Source organism: Hyla sarda, unplaced genomic scaffold (assembly GCF_029499605.1).
Source record: "Hyla sarda isolate aHylSar1 unplaced genomic scaffold, aHylSar1.hap1 scaffold_463, whole genome shotgun sequence".
Classification (NCBI taxonomy): domain Eukaryota; kingdom Metazoa; phylum Chordata; class Amphibia; order Anura; family Hylidae; genus Hyla; species Hyla sarda.
The window spans coordinates 116,436-125,159 of NW_026610476.1; the positions used below are offsets into that span (position 1 = coordinate 116,436).

An 8,724-nucleotide genomic window follows, 5' to 3' on the forward strand; every position below is an offset into this window, starting at 1 on the left:
CTGTTTTCTCTCTGAGGTTTTTTTTTTTTGGGGGGGGGGGGCGGGGTTCAGGAGGTCTTTCAGCAGCCCTTTCTCCGATCAGCAGCTGTTTCTATAGCAGGCGACCAGCCCCAGCAGCCCTTTCTCTTAAAGTGGCAGAGGATCAGCAGGGGCTGGTCGGGCGCAGCGCTGGGGCTCGCCACCGGCAGGCAGGATGGAACCGGAACTGCTGTATTAAACTTCAATCCCGGCGGTCTTCCGGAGAGTGAGGAGCAACTTGCGCTAGTCGGGTCCCTGAGCGAGGCCCCCCATTAACGCGAGAACTGAGGCGGTGGCCTATTATGCTAGAGCCACCTCTGCTGTCAGTTGGCCAGCCTGTTGCAGTCAGCCCAGGAAGCCTCATTGCTTCCGGCACGGCCAGTCTTGCGGCCGGCCGTGCGATAACCACTGTCAGGGGCCGGTGCATTGCCGTGGAATGAGATTTGCCATAGAATGAGATGGTCCGCCTCCATCACATCCTATTGGCTCACTCTTGTCACGTGACATATTTAAACGTCACGCATCGATGCGCACAGTAGTGTCAGTTTGGCTATGACAGGGAGAGGATCTCCTCACCCTGTGATAGCTGAAGCTGTACGGAGCTCTCATGGCCTCTGTGGCCCGCCAAAAGTTCACACATGTACGTAGCTCATACGGCTACCTCATATACATTTACTGTTGATCCACAGCGCTGTCATCAGTGTGCGTCCCCGCGAGCGCCCCACGCCCGCAGCTCTACTCCCCGTCCTCCGCCCCCCGCAGCTCTACTCCCCGTCCCGTTAACGCTCAGGGAGCGGGGAACAGAAAGTAGAGAATCAGGCGCAGGTCAAGTAATTCGCGTAGTGCTGCGCATGCGCAGTACTACTTTACCTGCGCCCGATGCTCTATTTTCTGTTCCCCGCTCCCTGAGCGTTAACGGGACGGGGAGTAGAGCTGCGGGGGACGGGGAGTAGAGCTGCGGGCGTGGGGCGCTCGTGGGGACGCACACTGATGACAGCGCCATCGGGCGTAGGAATCCCCATAGCGCTGTGGATCGCTCCCTGAGCGTTCACAGGGGACGGGGAGTAGAGCTGCGGGGGACGGGGTGTAGAGCTGCGTAGGACGGGGAGAAGAGCTGCGGGGGACGGGGAGTAGAGCTGCGGGGGACGGGGAGTAGAGATGCGGGGGACGGGGTGTAGAGATGCGGGGGACGGGGAGAAGAGCTGCGGGGGACGGGGAGTAGAGCTGCGGGGGGCGGGGAGTACAGCTGCGGGGGACGGGGAGTACAGCTGCGGGGGGTCGGAGGACGGGGAGTAGAGCTGCGGGCGTGGGGCGCTCGCGGGGACGTACACTGATGACAGCGCCATCGGGCATCGGGATCCCGATAGCGCTGTGGATCAACAGTACATGTAATAATAGAGTAAATGTATATGAGCCAGCCGTATGAGCTGCGTACATGTGTGAACTTCTGTCGGCCCACAGAGGCCATGAGAGCTCCGTACAGCTTCAGCTATCACAGGGTGAGGAGATCCTCTCCCTGTGATAGCCAAACTGACACTACTGTGCGCATCGATGCGTGACGTTTAAATATGTCACGTGACAAGAGTGAGCCAATAGGATGTGATGGAGGCGGACCATCTCATTCTATGGCAAATCTCATTCCACGGCAATGCACCGGGCCAAGAAGTCTTCTTTAACATGGTGCGGCCGGTGCATTGCCATAGAATGAGATGGTCCGCCTCCATCACATCCTATTGGCTCACTCTTGTCACATGACATATTTAAACGTCACACATCGATGCGCACAGCAGTGTCAGTTTGGCTATCACAGGGAGAGGATCTCCTCTCCCTGTGATAGCTGAAGCTGCATGGAGCTCTCATGGCCTCTGTGGCCCGACAGAAGTTCACACATTTACGCAGCTCATACGGCTGGCTCATATACATTTACTGTTGATCCACAGCGCTATCGGGATCCCAATGCCCGAAGGCGCTGTCATCAGTGTGCGTCCCCGCTAGCGCCCCACGCCCGCAGCTCTACTCCCCCGTCCCCCTTAGCTCTACTCCCCGTCCCTTTGACGCTCAGGGAGCGGGGAACAGAAAGTAGAGCATCGGGCGCAGGTTAAGTTATTCGCGTAGTGCTGCACATGCGCAGTACTACTTTACCTGCGCCCGATGCTCTACTTTCTGTTCCCCGCTCCCTGAGCGTTAATGGGACGGGGAGTAGAGCTGCGGGCGTGGGGCGCTAGCGGGGACGCACACTGATGACAGCGCCATCGGGCATCGGGATCCCGATAGCGCTGTGGATCAACAGTACATGTAATAATAGAGTAAATGTATATGAGCCAGCCGTATGAGCTGCGTACATGTGTGAACTTCTGTCGGCCTACAGAGGCCATGCGAGCTCCGTACAGCTTCAGCTATCACAGGGTGAGGAGATCCTCTCCCTGTGATAGCCAAACTGACACTACTGTGCGCATCGATGCGTGACGTTTAAATATGTCACGTGACAAGAGTGAGCCAATAGGATGTGATGGAGGCGGACCATCTCATTCTATGGCAAATCTCATTCCACGGCAATGCACCGGGCCAAGAAGTCTTCTTTAACATGGTGCGGCCGGTGCATTGCCATAGAATGAGATGGTCCGCCTCCATCACATCCTATTGGCTCACTCTTGTCACATGACATATTTAAACGTCACACATCGATGCGCACAGCAGTGTCAGTTTGGCTATCACAGGGAGAGGATCTCCTCTCCCTGTGATAGCTGAAGCTGCACGGAGCTCTCATGGCCTCTGTGGCCCGACAGAAGCTCACACATTTACGCAGCTCATACGGCTGTCTCATATACATTTACTGTTGATCCACAGCGCTATCGGGATCCCGAAGGCGCTGTCATCAGTGTGCGTCCCCGCGAGCGCCCCACGCCCGCAGCTCTACTCCCCGTCCCGTTGACGCTCAGGGAGCGGGGAACAGAAAGTAGAGCATCGGGCGCAGGTTAAGTTATTCGCGTAGTGCTGCACATGCGCAGTACTACTTTACCTGCGCCCGATGCTCTACTTTCTGTTCCCCGCTCCCTGAGCGTTAATGGGACGGGGAGTAGAGCTGCGGGCATGGGGCGCTAGCGGGGACGCACACTGATGACAGCGCCATCGGGCATCGGGATCCCGATAGCGCTGTGGATCAACAGTACATGTAATAATAGAGTAAGTGTATATGAGCCAGCCGTATCAGCTGCGTACATGTGTGAACTTCTGTCGGGCCACAGAGGCCATGAGCGCTCCGTGCAGCTTTAGCTATCACAGGGAGAGGAGATCCTCTCCCTGTGATAGCCAAACTGACACTGCTGTGCGCATCGATGCGTGACGTTTAAATATGTCACGTGACAAGAGTGAGCCAATAGGATGTGATGGAGGCGGACCATCTCATTCTATGGCAAATCTCGTTCTACGGCAATGCACCGGCCATTTGGCAGTCAAGGTGATCGGCCCACCGGGGATTTTCCCGGTATCCCAGTCCAGCCTTGACTCTGGCTGGGTGGCAGTCACCCACCAGTACACACAGCAGACCCTAAACCCATATCATTATTGCTAAGCAGGAAGATGGGAGTCCATTTCACTCTGATGGACCATTTTTAAATGCAATCCATAACCTGGCTTTGGCAGGAACCCTTCTTACTCCTCCTACTTGCATTTGATACTGGGTTTAGGATCTGCATAGGAAACACACACAAGCACACACTTACCTTTGTTGCCTTCTGACGCCTCCTTGGCTGTCCCCAAACGGTATAAAACCATAAGCCACGGGAAGTTGTAAGGATAGAGGACATACCTGCATCCTATTGGACTCACTTGTCTTGGTTAAATCCAGCTTATTTGACAACCTATGGTGCTGCTGCTTCTGCTCATGGAAGTGCTGCTTCTGACAAGGCTGTTCTTTGGTGGTTCTAGGCGACATTACAATCTCCATGGTTACATACACATTTGCAACTCCAACAATACACACATATGCATGTATGTATGTATGTATGTATGTGTATCTATCTATCTCTATATATATTTATCTCTCTCTCTCTCTGTATATATATATATATATATATATATATATATATATATATTTCTTTTAAATATATATATAGAGAGAGATAGAGATGGAAATACTTTTTTAAACATGTTTTCACCTTTTTCTACCTTCTTTTTTTTCTTCTCTCCATGTTTTCCTTCTTTCCTCCTTTTTTCCTATGCTGCTGCTTCTTATTTTTCTTCTTTTTCAGACCCTATCATTGTACTATTGCTTATTCAATACCACCAGCAGATGGAGACACTATATTGCAACATTAGTTGTGAGCAGCAGTTTTTACAAACAAATGCCTCATAGCTGATGTCCTATCCATTATTGCAATGGATGGCTGGCTGGCAACATTTGTTTTTATTATTCCAATACCACAGTACCAATGCATGGTCACTCAACAGCAATGACACCCCCATGTCAATTAACAAGATTCAGCTCCCACTACCTGAAAGACAGCTACCTATCATGTCATGTCCAACCTGCACAGGTGTGCAGGTTGCTGAGCTTATTCAATTAAAGAGGACATTCAGCAGCAGCAGCAGTCCTGTGCCTGGTCGCTCTAACAGGGGCCAGACACAAGCGGCACAACCTATTGTCTTTTGCCTGCAGTAAGGGCCCACTGGACTAGCCAGCAAGCAGCTGCAGCAGCAAATAAACAGGTAATCTTTCTTTCCAACACTGAAACCTGGTGGTGCACTTAATATATGCTACCAGATAGGGGACATATCAGATATTAAACTGATAAAAACAGACACCACATTTGATCTCAGCCAAAAAGAAGGACGAGAAGTGATAACTGTCAAAGGGGAGGAACCCCTTCACATGCACCATCACTACTTGTAGGAAGGGAGGCTGGCTGGCAGCCTCCCATACACACCCTGGCTGGGTGGCAGTCACCCACCAGTACACACAGCAGACCCTAAACCCATATCATTATCATTATTGCTAAGCAGGAAGATGGGAGTCCATTTCACTCTGATGGAGCATTTTTAAATGCAATCCATAACCTGGCTTTGGCAGGAACCTTTCTTTCGCCTCCTACTTGCATGTGATACTGGGTTTAGGATCTGCATAGGAAACACACACACACACACACAAGCACACACTTACATGTGTTGCCTGCTGACTCCTCCTTGGCTGTCCCCAAACGGTATAAAACCAACAGCCACGGGAAGCTGTAAGGATAGAGGACATACCTGCATCCTATTGGACTCACTTGTCTTGGTTAAATCCAGCTTATTTGACAACCTATGGTGCTGCTGCTTCTACTCATGGAAGTGCGGCTTCTGACAAGGCTGTTCTTTGGTGGGCCTAGGCGACATCACAATCTCCATGGTTACATACACAACAAAGGTCAGATGTTGTTTACACCTGCCCATGCCAGTGGTATTGAGTAGCATATGCCAGTGCTAAGGGTCCTGGGTGCAACAATCTTTCAATGGGGAATAGCCGAGCTGAGTTTGTCAAGTGCACCCATGTTTGCAACTCCAGCAATACACACATATTGTTACGCCGAGCGCTCCGGGTCCCCGCTCCTCCCCGGAGCGCTCGCAACATCCTCGCAATTGCAGCGCCCCGGTCAGACCTGCTGACCGGGTGCGCTGCGATACCTCTCCCAGCCGGGATGCGATTCGCGATGCGGGAGGCGCCCGCTCGCGATGCGCACCCCGGCTCCCGTACCTGACTCGCTCTCCGTCGGTCTTGTCCCGGCGCGCACGGCCCCGCTCCTTAGGGCGCGCGCGCCGGGTCTCTGCGATTTAAAGGGCCACTGCGCCACTGATTGGCGCAGTTGGCTTAATTAGTGTGTTCACCTGTGCACTCCCTATTTATACCTCACTTCCCCTGCACTCCCTCGCCGGATCTTGTTGCCATTGTGCCAGTGAAAGCGTTTCCTTGTGTGTTCCTAGCCTGTGTTCCAGACCTCCTGCCGTTGCCCCTGACTACGATCCTTGCTGCCTGCCCCGACCTTCTGCTACGTCCGACCTTGCTCTTGTCTACTCCCTTGTACCGCGCCTATCTTCAGCAGTCAGAGAGGTTGAGCCGTTGCTGGTGGATACAACCTGGTTGCTACCGCCGCTGCAAGACCATCCCGCTTTGCGGCGGGCTCTGGTGAATACCAGTAGCAACTTAGAACCGGTCCACCAGCACGGTCCACGCCAATCCCTCTCTGGCACAGAGGATCCACCTCCTGCCAGCCGAATCGTGACAGTAGATCCGGCCATGGATCCCGCTGAAGTTCCACTGCCAGTTGTCGCCGACCTCACCACGGTGGTCGCCCAGCAGTCGCAACAGATAGCGCAACAAGGCCACCAGCTGTCTCAACTGACCGTGATGCTACAGCAGCTACTACCACAGCTTCAGCAATCATCTCCTCCGCCAGCTCCTGCACCTCCTCCGCAGCGAGTGGCCGCTTCCGGCCTACGACTATCCTTGCCGGATAAATTTGATGGGGACTCTAAGTTTTGCCGTGGCTTTCTTTCGCAATGTTCCCTGCACTTGGAGATGATGTCGGACCAGTTTCCTACTGAAAGGTCTAAGGTGGCTTTCGTAGTCAGCCTTCTGTCTGGGAAAGCTCTGTCATGGGCCACACCGCTCTGGGACCGCAATGACCCCGTCACTGCCTCTGTACACTCCTTCTTCACGGAGATTCGAAGTGTCTTTGAGGAACCTGCCCGAGCCTCTTCTGCTGAGACTGCCCTGCTGAACCTGGTCCAGGGTAATTCTTCTGTTGGCGAGTACGCCATCCAATTCCGTACCCTTGCCTCCGAATTATCCTGGAATAATGAGGCCCTCTGCGCGACCTTTAAAAAAGGCCTATCCAGCAACATTAAAGATGTTCTGGCCGCACGAGAAATTCCTGCTAACCTGCATGAACTTATTCATCTGGCCACCCGCATTGACATGCGTTTTTCTGAAAGGCGTCAGGAGCTCCGCCAGGATATGGACTTTGTTCGCACAAGGCGTTTTTTCTCCCCGGCTCCTCTCTCCTCTGGTCCTCTGCAATCCGTTCCTGTGCCTCCCGCCGTGGAGGCTATGCAAGTTGACCGGTCTCGCTTGACACCTCAAGAGAGGACACGACGCCGCATGGAGAATCTGTGCCTGTACTGTGCCGGTACCGAACACTTCCTGAAGGATTGTCCTATCCGTCCTCCCCGCCTGGAAAGACGTACGCTGACTCCGCACAAAGGTGAGACAGTTCTTGATGTCAACTCTGCTTCTCCACGCCTTACTGTGCCTGTGCGGATATCTTCCTCTACCTTCTCCTTCTCTACTATGGCCTTCTTGGATTCCGGATCTGCAGGAAATTTTATTTTGGCCTCTCTCATCAACAGGTTCAACATCCCGGTGACCAGTCTCGCCAGACCCCTCTACATCAATTGTGTTAACAATGAAAGATTGGACTGTACCGTGCGTTACCGCACGGAACCCCTCCTAATGTGCATCGGACCTCATCACGAAAAAATTTAGTTTTTGGTCCTCTCCAATTGCACTTCCGAAATTCTTCTTGGATTACTTTGGCTTCAACGCCATTCCCCAACCCTTGATTGGTCCACAGGAGAAATCAAGAGCTGGGGTACTTCTTGTTTCAAAGACTGTCTTAAACCGGTTCCCAGTACTCCCTGCCGTGACCCTGTGGTTCCCCCTGTAACCGGTCTTCCTAAGGCTTATATGGACTATGCTGACGTGTTTTGCAAAAAGCAAGCTGAGACTTTACCTCCTCACAGGCCTTATGACTGTCCTATTGACCTCCTCCCGGGTACTACTCCACCCCGGGGCAGAATTTATCCTCTGTCCGCTCCAGAGACTCTTGCTATGTCTGAATACATCCAGGAAAATTTAAAAAAGGGGTTTATCCGCAAATCCTCCTCTCCTGCCGGAGCTGAATTTTTTTTTTGTGTCCAAAAAAGATGGCTCCCTACGTCCTTGCATTGATTACCGCGGACTTAATAAAATCACGGTAAAGAACCGCTACCCCCTACCTCTTATCTCAGAACTCTTTGATCGCCTTCAAGGTGCCCACATCTTTACCAAACTGGACTTAAGAGGTGCTTATAATCTCATCCGCATCAGGGAGGGGGACGAATGGAAGACTGCATTTAACACCAGAGATGGACACTTTGAGTATCTGGTCATGCCCTTTGGCCTGTCCAACGCCCCTGCCGTCTTCCAAGACTTTGTCAATGACATTTTTCGTGATCTCTTATATTCCTGTGTTGTTGTTTATCTGGACGATATTCTGATTTTTTCTGCCAACTTAGAAGAACACCGCCAGCATGTCCGCATGGTTCTTCAGAGACTTCGAGACAATCAACTTTATGCCAAAATGGAGAAATGTCTGTTTGAATGTCAATCTCTTCCTTTCCTAGGATACTTGGTCTCTGGCCAGGGATTACAAATGGACCCAGATAAACTCTCTGCCGTCTTAGATTGGCCACGCCCCTCCGGACTCCGTGCTATCCAACGTTTTTTGGGGTTCGCCAATTATTACAGACAATTTATTCCACACTTTTCCACTATTGTGGCTCCTATCGTGGCTTTAACCAAGAAAAATGCCAATCCCAAGTCCTGGTCTCCCCAAGCGGAAGACGCATTTAAACGGCTCAAGTCTGCCTTTTCTTCTGCTCCCGTGCTCTCCAGACCTGACCCATCTAAACCCT

The 8,724-nt window shown here is 52.3% G+C and overlaps 1 pseudogene; it reads right to left on the reverse strand.

Moving 5' to 3' along the window:
- Positions 1-4,752: 4,752 nt before the first annotated feature.
- Positions 4,753-4,860, reverse strand: LOC130335931 (U2 spliceosomal RNA; annotated as a pseudogene).
- Positions 4,861-8,724: the final 3,864 nt, after the last annotated feature.